Here is a 14681-nt window from a genome sequence, read left to right as displayed (position 1 = left end):
AGATGTCCAACAGCACGACAAGTTTGAATCCCTACCAGTCTGTTTCACAGCCTCTCCAAAAATTTATTCACAACAACAATTAACCAGAAAATTAAGTCCCACTGGGAGACAAAGTCCCCAAATGAATCAAGGGCAGACAATACAGCTTCTTCTTAAAGTGATATTCAACTATTTAAGGACTGCATTTTAAGTATTTTAGCATGTCTAACTACTAATTACATTTATCATAAACTGTCATCTTGAAAAATAGTAAGAGATGTCTGATATTAATATCTGCTTATTTTTGATACAGTCTCTAAAAATCTGCGAGAATGACATATAAAAAAGTACTTACATGATATATGCTGTCAAGGATCACAAGGAACATGTGGCCTTTCGTGACTATTATGTGCTTATAGTCAACACAACTGTTACAAAAGATAATACAGTCTGGACATGAACCGTTGCCGAGGTGTTCACTCAATACAATCTGGTCGTTTTGCCATAAGAGTTAACTGTAAGAGTCAGTCTGCTGTCAACTGTCTTCAGTGTACTTTTTTTTTGGAATTTTATATGCACAAGACACATAAAGAACATTTATGGCTCAGCAGCCATATAAAGTTAAACAACTGGTGTCAGGAATCTTTATTGATAACTAATATTTTGTAGGCCTCAGTTTTTGTGTGTATTCTACGTAGCTATAGTAGTTAAAAGAACAGTTTATATAAAAAAAGCTAAGGATCCTTTTAAAAAGTAATTTATTGTGAAAGAAAAGCATCGCTTCAATACAAAAAACAAGGCTTACACTAAACAGTGAAGCCCATTCTCCTCCTCTGACTCTACTGGGAATAAATATATGCAGATAAAGAACGTTGCTAGCTGACTTCAGCCACGTCACTGCTCCAGAGGTCCTGTCTCCTTTCCCTTATCGAATGGCCTTGTCATTGTCAGCACAGTCACCCACTTCAAACCCATAGAAAGTGAGTGGAGCATCTTTCTGATATAGCATTACAAGCAGCCCATGTGTCCTCCCACCCACCACGTCTTTTGCAATTTAATTTCTGAAAGAAACATTCCAACATCATAAAATCACAGGATTCATAGACAGTTCAGGGTGGAGGGGACTTCAGTTCTCTGGGCCAATGTCCTGTTCAAAGCAGGGGCAGCTATGAACTCAGGTTACCCAGGGCTCTACCCAGTTGGGTCCTGAAAACCTCTTAAGGTGGCTTAGTCTGTCTAAGCATCCTGATCCAACCTTTGACTGTCCTGGTGAAAAAGTTCTGCCTTATATGCAGTCTGAACTCCTGTTTCAATTCCTATCTGTTGCCTCTCCTCCTCCCACCATGAAGAGCCTGGCTCCATCTTCTCAGTCCCCTCCTCAAAGGTGTCAGGGGGCTATACTGTTCGTTCCCCACAAACTGTCTGTTATCCAGGCTGAACAAAGCCGTTCCTTCAGCTTCTCCTCAAGGGCAAGTGCCCCAGTCCCCTCAGCAGTCTCACTAGGATGACTTTTATTTAAAAGCAGGCCCATTTCTTTCTGTGGTTTAACATTTAGGTTCAATTTTACAAATAGAAATAAATTGTGATCACTATGGCCATGAGTTGACTTCCATTTTGTCTCTCTCCCTGGAATTTCATGTTGTACTAAATTTGCACAGTGCAGCTAAAGAACTGATTTCATTCAGGAAAGGTGGAATAAACAGAACAGCATACAAATAAACAAAGCTTCAAAATATAAAAATAGTAAAAGAGAAAAAAAAATCTCACTTCAAGAGTCTAGTTATCTACTATATTTTACCCGTAAAGGCCAATTACCTGAATGAAATGGGTACGTATTCTGTGTAGCAGAATACCTAACGAGAGAAGAATTTAGTTTATTAAACCAACCTGACATACCTTTTATACAGGCAGTAAATGCAAGATGCAACACCACAAAAAATAGTAGAGGCCTATCACTTAGGAAAAAAAGGCAACGTACACCTCCTTTGTGCCAAGCTCCTTCTTGTGCCCAGTGCTTGAATTGACTGTGTTACAGCTGACATAAGGATCCTGACAACTGAACACATCAGATGTACTTGACCGTGTTTTGCATTTCCACATGTTGCAGCTACATCAAAGTCATCCAGCCTCTCTGGATTAGCAGATATCTGAAAACGCAGGCAATTAATCTTTTTAAGTCCCTTGAAACCTAATATAACAAAATTCCAGCAGAACGAAAGCCCAGCAAATCCTAGATGTTACATAGCCCTGTTGTTCTCAATATGACTCCTTAGAAAATCCTGCAAATTCTTAACTGTATTTCTCACAACTTCTTCCTGCCTCACTGTACCTCAGTGGGATCAGTACTGTTCACAACATCTCAGTGACACTTCTCCATGCATGTAACACAATTAAGAAAATACTTGGTCCTTTACATCATGTGTTACGTTTTCATCCTAAATAATCAGATATTTTTCTCTTGATATTAAAATCTATAATGACCAAGAACAAATACAGATCTATTAAATGACAAGCACATCTAGCTGATTCCAACTTTTTTTAGTAAATTTCTTCTTCACAAAACAGAAACTCAAGACTAAACAGTCAAAAATTTATTTTTAATTTTGAGAAATAGCAACTGTCAACATGTCTACTCGACACATCCTGTATTGACATTCTTCAACCTTTTTGGAAGAACACATTTTCTCCCCTTCTTTTCCCCACTCCAAACTGGAGAAAGTATTTGCCAGTACTTTCCCTTCATGTCTTATATCTAACTCCACAATGTCTGTCTCGGCAATGCATCCGCCTTAACTGCTGCTGTGACAGCCATAGAGACAGAGCTCTGTAACCACACTGATGTATGGCTCTAGCAGGATTGTTAGCTCAGGTTCAACACCCACACTAATCCAGCTGTTGCACCTACTATAAACATACTACATACCTATACCATAAAAGATTATGGAACAGAAAATAGGGACAGCTGAGACCAGCAAATCCTCCTTGTGCTTGATGTTGCACAAGGAGACCATTCAGTGCTGCACAGTCACTAAGATAAAAGCACTTAGGTTTGGGGTTTTTTTAATATTCTAAACAGAAAAAAAAAAGGACAGTGGAGGAAACCCTAGGCCAAGAGAAAAAATTGGTTCGATCCACTTCACACAGCCAGAAGCAGGAGAATTGAGTAGAAAATCAATGTCCCAAAACACCTGTCCAGAGTTTGAATTCTTTATATTCTCCTTCCCCATCTTGCTTCATAAAAGCAGTATCACATGCATTTTTTAGGCTACCCTAGCAAGCGAAGGGAGCAACAGCACTTACGGGCTATTGAGAGAGTTTATTCTAGTCCAGAAAAATAACTTTTTCATCTGTGAGAGGAAAGCAGCAGATATAAAGTAGGGGTTTTCAACTGTTCTTTCCATAAGAGAATTGCTGACTAATAAGCAAAAGAAACTCTAAAGATTAAATAATTACCTATTTAGGCTGTTCTTTTGATATTTTTTAATATTTAAAAACCATTTCAAGTAAACTGCAAAAGTCTGCTGCCTTACACTAACTGAAAGAGTTCCATTTTGAGGAATATATTTTAACATGGTATTTTCCCAACCAGTTTAGCCTATTAATTTTATTTTTAAAGAAAACTGGAATTCTGCAGTGCCCATTTTGTTGCAGTAAACTTCTAAGTGGTGAAAATTCCAAGTCCACTTGTTATGTCATTAACACTTCACAATATTACAAATTATTTTTCTAGGTCTGCATAAATAACACTTCATGCTTTCACAAATGATTTTTTAAAAATCTATCATCCACCTAAGAATATGACAACATAGGAACACACACAATGAAGGAAATAGTTATGTGAAGAAGGTAGATGTAATTGAATTAATGGACAGACCATGGAAGGAATGAAAGCGTGAAGAGAGATATTAGAGTGGAAGTTGTACTATTTTACTCAGAATAATTGTTTATTCTTTCCCCCGCATCTTCACACCACTTCTTTCAGCCTCCCTCTGAGAGTCCTTTATGTTATTGTAGTACCAGAAATAAAGATGGCCACAGATTTTGAATTCCCAGGTTGACATACCCTTGCAAGCAAACACGGACAGGTCAAGTATTCTACTTTTTGAATACCAAATAATGAAGAGAAACAAACTATGCAACAAGACAAAAAACTGTAACGCGGGTATCATTCCTGCTTGTTTCAACTTCTTCACTGTCCAGCTTCATGCCATTGAGTTATGCCTGCTGTCATCATTTTTCAAAAAAACGATATTTATATCAATAGATGTTTTAAAATATTTATTTGTACCTGAAATTGTAAGAATGTAAGCAATTATTACTGCAAGCATAATGACAAAGAGGTCTAACTACAGCAGAGTTTTGTCACACTTTTCACCTGCTTACACATCTTTGGCAAGCACTGATTTTAAGAAGATACGAGGCTGTTTAAACCTAGGGCAGCCCTCAACATACCACTCACACCATCATAAGAGAATTACTCCTCATCATCATAAGAGAATTACTCCTCGTTCTTTTTATCACAGAAGATTCAGAGGCAACGCTTTTATTTACCTAAACTACACACGTGCTGCAATCAGCATCAGACTGAAACTACCAAATTGTAATTCTAATAATAATAGTAATTCCTTAAATAAAAATTGTAAGTTTGCTGGCAAATCTGTTCTGTCAATTTGGGAGTGTAGTTGGATCACAGAAGTCCCATTTTAAAGTGCCTGAAGTCACTTAACATCACAGAAGGGAAAATAGTGTGTACTTCTACGACGCTGTCCTTCCTCTAAGTCAGAATTCAAAACTCATAGCTGAGGAAACAGTATTGATTTTAGAGAACTGCTGAAGTGTGTAGAATCTGTCCTTACCTACATAGCAAAACTTACATCTCAAAATCAAGTTAATGTCTTGATTCACTCCAAAACATTCCATTGCAGAAAAGAATTATTTAAGTACTACCTCAACAACATAAAGTAGTTCCTGCAGCTCTGAAAATGTTTTATTGAAAATTAAAAAGTAACTGACATAGGTCACGGAAATAAATTACTTTATATCATAATTGCAGAATCAGGTACGTTGTTCACACTATAAAAAAATACACGAATACAACCGGATAATCACATTGCTTGGTGTCACTCTATGCAGCTATATCCTTACATGATGGGCCATCAGCACATGGGACAAATTACTACAGTATCACTGAGTTTAGTTCTACCAATTCAAGATTTACTATATCTTAGAAATGTCTCTAAAAAGGTGTTTATTAGCAACGTTTTATGTAGCCTGTATCACCTTCACAAGTTTGTTGAGATACAGTGCCAATATTTTAATCAATCAAGAATTGCCGATAAATCAAAAACATCTATTGATGCTTTCACTTCACTTTCTAACAGTCATATAAGTATTTTTTTATAAATAAAGTAATATTTAGAACAAGCTTTGAAATTCCATTAATAATGCATTAGCAGAAGCATTTAGAAAAAAATTATTGTTTTTATTGTTTAGAAAAAAAATATTGAGTGGATATTTAGCTTTGCAAGTAAAAGCAAAATTCATTATTTGCCTTCAATGATTGTGGAAGAAAAAAGCCTGACCAATTTTTGCAAAAAGTAAAATTTTTTTCGGGTCAAACCCACAAATATTCTTATGACTAACAGTATAATATCAAAGAATAAAATAGAAAAGCATGGACTGTTATTCTTTTTAAATTCCCTATAAAATTTGTCTGATATAAATAGATCTGGTTAAGAAAGAGTTTATCATTCCTACAATATTGAATTTTAGTCTATTGGAGTTTTTTTATTTGATTCTGGATTCAGTTCAAATAAAACAATTGTCTTCCAGAATTGTCAATGACTCTCTATTGCATTTCTATCTGTCACAACAATTAGGATCTTAAAGGTGAAGCTGAAGGTTTTTAACAAACTAGCAGGAAGGTCTAAGAAAGCACACGTCTCCGTTTCCCCTGCCATGGGCAGGGCTGCTGAATAACAATAATTCCTACAATAAATCTGAATTTGGCACAGATCTTTGCTACTTTGAATGGAACAATTCTATGCATTGGTAGTGTCGTCTTCTTTTCCTTTTTTTTTTTTTTTTTTTTTTTGAAAGCTCAACATTAACAAGTTGTTAGAGTTTGTATTCTTAATTAAATGTAATGCTACTCATATGGCAAGCCTTCATTAGTTTTAAAGGCATGTGGCACAAAATCTACATCCATAGTCAGAGCATATTAGCAGCTACCATTTTTGGGACCTATAGGTTAGCAAATCCAGTACTTCCCATTTAGGTTTATCTACAGTGTTCCAAACATTCCAAAACTTTTAACAACTGACTATTTTCCTGACAACTTCAGTTACAAACTGTTTTAATTAAACAGTTTTTTAATTAGGTAGTAATTTACTTCAGCACAATAAAATGCCAGATTCTGTCCCTGTCCGCATGTGTATGTTTGCATATCCACAGTAATATTCTGCCCTAATTTTCCAAAGATCAAGCCTTATTTATAAAGAAAACTATTCAAAACCGTTCCAATTTATTTCACATCACTATTTTCCATAAATAGTCTAAAAGCCCAAGTGAATATCATCAAACCATAATTAGCTGGTTACTTTACTTGCTTTTTTTCTGGCTTCGGGTAATTTAGCATATTTAGGTGCAATAAAGTTTATCTCAGCATTCTCATTCATTACTGCTTTTGTCTGCCAGAAGCATCTTACATTCACTGTACACGCATTAAAGTCTAATTTTCTTCCTAACCACTTCCTGCAATGACAGACCACTCTGCAGCTACTAAAAGCTCTATTAGAACAGTCTGAATTCTTGAACCTTTCGTCTTCTTCCGAGACATTAACGTTGCCTACTTTTATTTCACTACTGTCAAAATGACTAAGAAAAGCAATTGAACTTAATTGGCAAAAGCTTCAAGAACAAAAAAAAAAAAACAACAAAAAACAAACCAAAACAAACAAAAAAAAAAAACCAACACAAAACCCACAAACCCTTCATCCCTAAACTTCAGGGATCAACCAACAGAGGTCACTGTCAGAGTGATTTTTTTGGTCCATTCTTAATCTGAAGCCTGAGCATTTATAACTCTATTTTGCTGGATGATGAGCAGCAGTGCTTAGGTCAAAGCCAGCATCTCTGGGATTGACTGTGCTATTGCCAATCTTTTATTCTACCTGAGGTTATGATCACAATTAAGAGATTCTTTCTTTTGCCTTTAGAGGCTACAGTCTTAGTTAATTAAGCTACATTAATAAATGTAAACTTCAAAAGCAGAAGTTCAAAAAATCAGAAGGTGATTTATTATAAAGAACTGCAATACTGCATGGCTTTGCTTACAGTTCAGATTTTTTGGTTCTGCATCATTTTCACAGTGAAGTATTTAACACCAATGAATGCTGGGCATCACAAACTGACAGCGTGTTTTAAGTCTGGCTGACAGTGAGTTAAAAAGGTTAACATTCAGAGTCACAAGTTGAAAAATAATTTCCATATTTTTAATGTTCTACCAAAAAGATTGTTTCTGTTATTAATGCCACTGCTTATCAATAACAACAAACAAACACGGCCAGACAGCTTCACAGTTTGAAGCAGTGAAATAGGATTTTGCGTGCAGCCCCTGGGTGTAAGTCGACTGACAACTACTGGATCTGCTGCTGTACAGCTGAGAGTACAGACTCCTCTGAACTGCTAAAATAACAAAGATGATTTGGGAGAATTTGTGGATGCAGCCTGTAGTTTAGTGAATATTCAGACATTCTTCTTGGCTGGTTTTTATTATCTCTTTATCCTTCACAGTGGTTTTAGCACAGCCAAAATGAAGTCGGACTGGGATTTCATCTACAAAGGTTGCAACTGCTTCTGAGATACAGAGTACCTGTCTGTGTGGAGCCAGGAAGACACACATCTGACCTTTTTTAAAAAGGCTATGTGTAAATCTATCAAGAGCATAAAAGCAACTTAAGATTTAATGGGCCCAACTCACTGTGGTGAAATTATCCAGCTTAACCTTGGTGCCACACGTTGCACTCAAATGCAAGCTTAACAGGCTAATACTGGTGACACGGTGAAGAGCTGGGCTTTTCATTTTCAAGGTGAAAAGGGCATTTGTCCTTTCACTGTTGCCTCCCGTTTCTCTGCTCTACGTCTGTATCAATAATGCAATGGACAGCTGAAGCTGCCGCGCCGCCCCCCCCCACCCCTGTGCTGTTTAAGATGCTCACCGTGCTTTTAGGGAGTAACATAAAAAGCTGTTGCTGCAAAAAAGAATGGGAATCATCTGCTCTGCCTAGCCACGGTAGATAGAACAAAAACTAATGGGCTAAAATTGCGGTACAGAAAGTTCAGGTGAAGCATCGTAAGAAACAGTGAGTATGGTGAAGCATAGAATAGATAGCCCAGGGAAGCTGTTGCATCTCTGTCACTACAGGTCTTTAAGATTAGGACAGAAAACTATTTATCAGGAATGACACAGGTATAATGGGTCCTGCCTTAGGCAGGAGGATGGACTGGAGACATCCTAAAGTTCCTTTCAGATCTATTGTAGCACAACATTGCTGATGAAACGGAGCTGCTGTTACTGAAACGCAGACAGATGTCCCTTCCAAATACCCTTCCAAACTCCTACAGCATTTTGTGAGGGCTTCTTACTACCACAGAAACAGAACACTGTCAAATTGATTCAGTTGATCTCACCTTGTTTCTAAGCCAAGCTACTCCTAAGCCTGAAAGTCAAAGCACTGAAGCAACTTTCAGTCTGTAAAAGCATGTGAGAGCCGACTTGTATGGCAGACCCTGCAGGTTGGTGCAAGTCTAATTAAATTTAAATTCCTTCTTTTGGGTGGATTTTACTATATTTATTTTTACAGAGAGACTTCTCCAATGGATTTCCCTAAATTAGATAATAAATAAGCCCACACTGCACCTACACAATACTGTTTGAGAGAAGGATGGAAGGCATAACCTTGCAGTTTCTTCATGTTTTGGGGGGATTTTTGTTTGCTCCAGACTACTGTGGTGAGTTTTATTTTAAAGATCAACAGTATTGGAAAACTATTTGTATGAGTTCTTGCACTTAACCATTTGCAATGGTATTTTCAAGCTTTCCGTCAAAGCTATGGGTCTGAATAATGTACTTGCATGAAAAAAAGAAAGTGAACTATCTTCATACCATGACAATTTTAAGAACCATGATTTTACATATTCTCCAATTATTGCACCAATTCGCAGTAAACTCATACGATAAAGAGATAGCAAAGACCATTCATTACAATCTTGTGAAAGTCTTCATGCTCCAGTTATGAAATAGGCTGATCACATTTGATAGCCAGCACTTTCACAGGCACATTTAGTCTTGCTAGTCTCTCATTAGTCCTTCCTGGAAACGCAGACCTGTTGAGAGCATAACTGCACAGATTCTTTTTTCTCCTGTCATCACTCTTGCGTTTAGACATTGGATACAGGTGAGGGGGAAAAAGTGCAGATTATAGTAATTTTCTCTGGTGACCGCTCCACGAATAGGGGTTTGACGTGCACCATAATGTCTGTACTACTAGAAGGGGTTGACAAGACAGTTAATAAAAGACTTACCTTAGTAGCCATGGAGAGGAAAAAAGGCACAGGTATTAGGAACAATGTTAAAGTTTCCAGAAGAGAAAACAAAAATACTGCTTATAGTTTGGAGTAGATCTGTGCTACAACTCACATTTAAACTAAAAAATATGAGAACATGAGAATGGGTATTGAAAAAAACCCCAAGTACTGAGGGCAGATAAAAGCCATTGAATACCAAATGCACCTTAATAGCTTAGTTCTGCCTTTGTGCTTCCTAATGAAGTAGTTATTAGGGGAAAGATTATTTGCTCAGGTGAAAAATATTAAATGCATAAACTACCTGTGCACTATGGCAATTAACAGAAGCAAGGTGATGCATACGTTGCTCAAAGCATCCCTGATAATACACAGCTCTGAGTGGGAAAACCTGCCCCACTTCCAGGCTCTTCGTACTGAACTGGGAGCTTTTATAGTAAATGGCACCAAAAGCCCTTCCTGGTTCCTTCAGGCCAGTGCTGCTGTGCCTCCCTGCACAGAAAGAACAGTGCAACCTCATTAACCGCTGGTATCTGCAATTAGCGGAGCACGTCTTGTCATCATAACCCTAGAGACTGCAGTGCCAGCCTATCTACAGATAGCCCAGACCTCAACACCAACTTTTTTTTATAAAGCATAGCACAGACAATTTGGAAGCAAAACCTCAGAGAGGTTTATAGTCTCCAATGCATGGCCCCGGCACGCTTGGTTTGACATGACATACATTCTAGCTTGACACTGATGCACCTCCTTTCTGAAGCTCTCCTTGCCTTGGCCATAAATATAAGGATACCTACCCTTACTTCCAGAAGTTATGCATGTTTCCAGAAGAACTAGACCCCCAATAGCAAGATACAGATATAAACATGGAATATATAGATATAAATTAGTAAATATCTGTATGAAATCAGGATGCATTTCACCTACTGTAACCTGTCCCCCCTTTCAATGATAAACCCTGTAAATTTTTCTCAGCCTGTCACTGATGGAAGACGACCACTGAAAAAGGAAGAAATTTTAAAAAGCTTGAAGATTACACTGTCCACATAACATCTAGCTACGCAGCTATACAGGCATTCTCCAGGAACATCAACCTGGTAGTTAACTTGAGAGTTTTCTTGCCGTTAGTTCAGTTTTGTTTCTACAGGACTTACACCCGTATGAAAACTGAAAGGATATATAGCAGCTGGGCTGGGGTTCTGTGTTTGGGTTTGGATTGTTGGAGGAGTTCTTTTGTTTGGTTTTGTGGTTTGTTTTCTTTAAAGTCAAATACACACTGATGTCATTTTTTTGAATTAAAAATATAGACATAAGCTAACATAAATACTGATGGAACAGCCAACAATCTGCTGGTAAGCTATTGCAGCAGCTGTAGTTCCACAGGAAGAAACCATGTACCTTTAGTCTTAATATAGTTCATTCAAGGAGATGTAAGTAGATATCTAAGCACATGTCAGAAACTGCCCCAATATATTCTTAAATCTAGGTACATTAAAAAAAAAAAAGGCAAAACAATGGAAAATGTTTCAAAAGGCTACGTTTTAATATTTTTTTCAACAATAGTTGGACAAATAACCAAAAATATTAATAGGGTGATGAGAAAGGAACTGTTGGAGCTCTGATTATCTGGTACAATTGAAGACTGATATATTATAATGTAGAATAAGTTTTCCCCACTAAAACAAAATACGGTCATAGAGGAAAATCCACATCACAATACAATTAAATGTACAGCCACTAAATATTTTTAATTTTTAGCTGTATCTATTTTCAGTTTTCTCCTACTAAATGCATTACACAAATTGAATTTTCCCTAAATCTCTATAATAAAATTAATGAATTTATGAAGTGAAATAAAACTACATGATATTAAAGCAGAAATTTAAAACAGAAATAAGAACTTACTCCAACAATTTAAAAAGGCAAGTCTTAAAAAAAAATATAGGTTTTTTTCCAAACAGGCAGGGAACCCAGGCCCTTCAAGGGAATTAAGGGTTCAATCAGTATCATAATATCACGTCTGGACTGCAGACCATGAGGATAAATGTACAATGTTACCTGGAAATGAACTACTAATATCAGGGAATACACACCGAGTATTTCCCCTCCTAAAATCCGTAACACTTCTTAAGATATAAATAATTCAAATAAATAAATGAAGAAACTAAATTAAAACTACCATCTAATATAATCTTTATCACAAAAGCCAAAGCCTCTGTGCAAGTTCAGTATTTCAAAGGTTGATTCTCTACACAAGCAAATTACTAATTCATGGAAAACATGTTGATTGTTGTCCCAGTGTAAAAACTGAGGAAAATAATCAGGCTAGCAAATCTCCAGTCAGTAAAGTGTTTGTAAAACTATCAGTGGAAACAGCACATGTGATTAACATCCCAGCAAGCATCCCAAGGGAATGCAAGTGAAAGAAGCAAATATGAAATGAAACATTCATAGGAACTGAAAAATCCCCCCAAAATGAAAAGGGCATTTTTTTCACTAGGAATCAATCTTCATGCCTAAATAACTGCACCTGAAGATCTCACAGAGAGGTTTACTTTAGCAAGGATTTCATCTAAGTTTACATTACTGTTTCATACACTTTTGAAAGAATGAATTGCATGCCTACGAGAAAGTTACCATTATAAGAAAAAAGGGTACTAAAATACATTATGAATAACAGCTTACCATTCAAACTCTCATTCTGCACTTTTTCTTTGTTTTAACATATATTTGTCTCTTGATTAATGCATTAAAAAAATAATTTGGAAATAAGTAAGCTTTCCTTTCAAAAACTAGTAACAGAGATAAGGACACCTTATGCTGAGCATCTTTGTATGAAGTATGAACCTACTCTGATTATAATTAGCACCTCGCAGTTAGAGGCTGTCTACTTACCTCTGAATGGACGTTGATTATGCCTCTATTAACAAGCAAGTTGGTGCCATAGGAACTGATCAGCAGACAGAAATGTTTCATGCTGAGGTTGCTGTATCCATACATATATGCTATTTGAGGCTCTTACCTCTGACTAAATTTAGTTGAGTCCCCCCCACACTGAACATCTCTGGTGCATATATGGTTGAGAAAGAAGTGTTCTGTGCAACCAAGAACCATGGGGCGACAGGAGTGACAAGCCAATCTTGATACTGAAATGGTGCTCAATATATAAAAAACATTTGTGAATCCCTGTTTTGCAGGGTATGAGTTTATGCCAGTATATGTGTTTGGTGAAAAAGGCTAATAACAATTCTTACACGATGCTGTAAATTGCTATTTGGACCAAGTATTTTGACTTACTGCTTACCGAACATGACTGTATTCCACAATAATGTAACATAAAACAATATAATCTTTTTTAACAACTGCATCTTTTTAGGATCTTCAGAACTGCTATCAAGCCTTAATATTATCCCTTTTCTTCAAAAAATATTTTTAATGGAACAGGGAATTTAAGCGAAAACTTGCTTCACATGCAAAAGTACTCTTTTCTGCTTACGGAACTCATGACAGAATAAGTATCAGGAAAAATAGACTTAATACAAAAACTTCTATATGACATACATCTATCATACAGCAATCTAAGCAAAAATCTTCAACACCTCCACTATATTTTCTATCCAAGTCTTGACAGTTATAAAGTACTAACAGAGTAACATAAGATTTGAGCAACTTCAAATATTTGTCACATATTTTGTCCATAGCCAGGGAACAGAATAGGAAGAGAAAAAGGAAGGGCTGTTATTTTTTAAACAAAATTAACTATGTATTCTTACTTTAGGCAACTATAATGATTCATTTCTATAAAAGCAAATCAAAATTGAATTATCCAATTCTTGTGTTTTCATTAAAAATGTTAATAGCGGAAGCCTGCTGTATTATGCTCTCTATTATCACTTCTGCTTCACAGCAAATGAGCAGCACATTCATTGCAAAAGAGACCTCATTTCAAGGTCTACAGGCCAGCGGTCAAGTCCTAAGTACTCAGATACTAAACAGTCCTTCAGATTACGTTATCTCTGCACTGCAAATTCATGCCTTACAAATGCTAGTAACTTCATAATGCAATCCATAAGCTCAAATGCTGCTGTTAACGCATGTTCCTACCTGCAAAGGGAACAGGTGCATCTTTATCCAAAGCAACAAGGGGAGGATCCAGAATTACAGTGTCATTGTTTTCAGTTATGATCCCATGGTACGAAGTCTCAATCCAGGGCTTGTGTTTGTTCACTAGAAAAGAAACAGTATGCCTAATTAATTTGATTTGTGGTTTACATCCATTTAGCTCATTTTATCTTTAAAAAGCAATTATTTGACATACAACCAACATTAATGTTATTACTCAAAAGCCACTGAAAAGATCCTGAAGTACTTTAAAAACAGTCAAACATTGAACCAAAATGATATATGTATTGTACTGTAAGTCATTGATAAGAAACCAAACACTTAAAGACATCTGTCCAATTAAGATACCAAAATAAAAAGCCGATTTTCAAAATATTTTTAATGTCTTCCCAACTGTCAGACATAATTAGACACTTTTGAAGGAATTGCTTTCAGCTGCAAAACTGATGCAAGAGAAATGACTTCCAGAGAAACAACTCTTTTCAAGATACAAAGGCAAGCAGAAAAGCATGTGAGAACATCGGACTCTCAGTCAACTTCTCATTTTATTTTTTTGGAAAAATACCTAAAATTACTTTTGTGTTCTGTACATTGTAGACAAAAAATAAACTTCTACATTTTAATCACTCTGATAAAAGCCACCACCTCTTTCCCGTTTAACCAGCTTTAGTTATGCTTAAATGGGATCTTAATATTTTCTGAAAAATCTGTCCTTCAAATACAGCCGTTGAACATTAGGATGTCTGGTGTTGAAGTAGAGCGGAAGATTACACAAAAAGACACTTTTAAAGTAGGGGACATACCACGCTATCATCAGATTGTCTTAGTCCTGAACCATTTCAATGTGCATCTTTCTCACGAACCACCTCCTATTCATTGGACAGTACGAAGACATGTTTTTCTCTTCCTTTTTATTTTGTAAGAGGCTTAGCTTTGCTATGCTTATAAATAGCATTTTGTTCCCACAGCCACAATCTGGATGTTAGGTTTTTGGA

General features: G+C 36.4%; 1 protein-coding gene across 1 annotated transcript in view; it reads right to left on the bottom strand.

Annotated features, from left to right (window-relative positions):
- The window catches only part of CLSTN2 (calsyntenin 2), a 228505-nt gene extending 214718 nt beyond the window's left edge, over positions 1-13787 (bottom strand). Inside the window, exon 1 of the mRNA XM_040613809.1 lies at positions 13669-13787. The gene's annotated coding sequence lies outside the window, so the exon portion shown is untranslated. The remainder of the gene's footprint in view (positions 1-13668) is intronic.
- Positions 13788-14681: the final 894 nt, after the last annotated feature.

The sequence above is a fragment of the Falco naumanni genome, chromosome 13, assembly GCF_017639655.2.
Source record: "Falco naumanni isolate bFalNau1 chromosome 13, bFalNau1.pat, whole genome shotgun sequence".
NCBI lineage: Eukaryota > Metazoa > Chordata > Aves > Falconiformes > Falconidae > Falco > Falco naumanni.
Note: the sequence above shows the minus strand (reverse complement) of the source record. Positions and strands in the feature narration are given on the sequence as shown.